The sequence below is a fragment of the Acipenser ruthenus genome, unplaced genomic scaffold, assembly GCF_902713425.1.
Source record: "Acipenser ruthenus unplaced genomic scaffold, fAciRut3.2 maternal haplotype, whole genome shotgun sequence".
NCBI classification, from domain to species: Eukaryota; Metazoa; Chordata; class Actinopteri; order Acipenseriformes; family Acipenseridae; genus Acipenser; species Acipenser ruthenus.
The window spans coordinates 290,001-292,500 of NW_026708927.1; positions in this window are offsets into that span (position 1 = coordinate 290,001).

The window sequence follows — 2,500 nt, forward strand, 5'->3', positions numbered from 1 at the left end:
GCCTGTGTGCAATACGTTACACTTCTCTCTATTAAAATGTAATTTGCCACGTGTCTGCCAAGTTCTGAATGCTGTCTAGATCATTTTGAATGACCTTTGCTGCTACAACAGTGTTTGCCGCCACTCCTATTTTTGTGTCGTCTGCAAATTTAACAAGCTTGCTTACTATACCAGAATCTAAATCATGAATGTAGATTAGGAATAGCAGAGGACCTAATAGTGATCCCTGAGGTACACCCCTGGCTACCTCACTACATTTTGAGGTTTCTCCTCTATTTAGTACTTTCTGTTTTCTACATGTTAACCACTCCCTAATCCATGTGCATGCATTTCCTTGAATCCCTACTGCATTCAGTTTGAGAATTAATGTTGAAAGGGAGGGAAGATCTTCTCCACAGAAGATTCTCCCAGCCTTTCAACTTTTTTCAAAAACAATACAATTAAAAAAGGCATCAGTGTTTAATTTCCAGACGATTTTAAACTCGCAGCACATTTGAAATGACCATTGGAACAGTATTTCTTAAAAAAATGTGTATATATTAAATATTTTTAAATAAACTATTTTATATATTTCTTTTCTCAAACAGTTTCCCAGTTTTTAATCATTTGAAACTGGTACTGTCTTCAACATGACTGTTCCTAATGAATTAGCCATTCTCCTTGCATTATGCTGTTGGACTTTTGAATGACAAATGTTCGTTTTGAAAAGTAAATGTTGAAAAACAGGGAAGATCTTCTCCACAGATTAATTACAAATACAAAACAGAAAATAATTGATTGCATAAGTATTCACCCCCTTGAGTCAATATTTGGTAGAGGCACCTTTGGCAGCAATTACAGCCATGAGTCTATTTGGATAAGTCTCTACCAGCTTTGCACATCTGGACACTGCTATTTTTGCCCATTCTTCTTTGCAAAATTGCTCAAGCTCCGTCAAGTTGGATGGGGACCTTTGGTGAACAGCAATTTTCAACTCTTTCCACATATTCTCAATTGGATTGAGGTCCGGGCTTTGACTGGGCCACTCCAGGACATTGACCTTTTTGTTTTTAAGCCACTCCAGTGTGCCTTTGGCTGTATGTTTGGGGTCATTGTCCTGCTGGAAGATGAATCTTCTCCAAGTCCCAGGTCTCTTGCAGACTTCAGCAGGTTTTCCTTCAGGATTTCTCTGTACTTTGCCGCATCCATTTTGCCCTCTATCTTCACGAGCTTTCCAGGCCCTGACGCAGAGAAGCATCCCCATAGCATGATGCTGCCACCACCATGCTTCACGGTAGGGATGGTGTTCTCAGGATGATGTACGGTGTTAGGCTTGCGCCAAACATAGCGCTTAGCGTTGTGGCCAAAAAGCTCTATTCTGGTCTCATCAGGCCATAGAATCTTCTTCCACTTGGTCTCAGAGTCTCCCACATGCCTTCTGGGAAACTCTAGCCGAGATTTGATGCGAGTTCTTTTCAACAATGGCTTTCTTTTTGCCACTCTCCCATAAAGGCCAGTTTTGTGAAGCACCCGGGCTATTGTTGCCATATGCACAGTGTCTCCCAGCTCAGCCGTGGAACACTGTAACTCCTTTAGAGTTGCCATAGGCCTCTTGGTGGCCTCCCTGACTAGTGCCCTATACGCCCGGATACTCCGTTTTTGAGGACGGCCTGTTCTAGACAGATTCACAGTTGTGCCATATTCTCTCCGTTGCTTAATAATGGACTTTACTGTGCTCTGAGAGGATATTCAATGCCTTGGAAATGTTCTTATATCCTACCCCTGATTGGTGCTTTTGAAGAACCTTATTCCGGATTTGCTTTGAATGTTCCTTCACCTTCATGATGTAGTTTTTGTTAGGAAATGTACTAACCAACTGTGGGACCTCCCAGAGACAGGTGTATTTAACCTGAAATCATGTGAAACACCTTAATTGCACACAGGTGGACTCCATTCAACTAATTATGTGACTTCTAAAGACAATTGGTTGCACCAGAGCTTATTTAGGTGTGTCATAGCAAAGGGGGTGAATACTTATGCAATCAATTATTTTCTGTTTTATATTTGTAATTAATTTAGAACAAGTTGTAGATTTTATTTTTCACTTTGACATTATGGACTTTTCTTGTGTTGATCAGTGGCAAAAACTCCCAATTAAATCCATTTTGATTCCATGTTGTAACACAATGAAATGTGGAAAAGTCCAAGGGGGGTGAATACTTTTGAGAGCCACTGTATTTCTTAGCAGACACCCTTATCCAGGACGACTTACAATTGTTACAAGATATCACATTATTTTTACATACAATTATATTATTTTTCTACATACAATTACCCATTTATACAGTTGGATTGTTACTGGAGCAATCTAGGTAAAGTACCTTGCTCAAGGGTACAGCAGCAATGTCCCCCACCTGGGATTGAACCCACGACCTTCTAGTCAAGAGTCCCGAGACCTAACCACTACTCCACACTGCCGCCCTGACCATAGTCAAAATTGAGCTACATGACCAGAGTCACC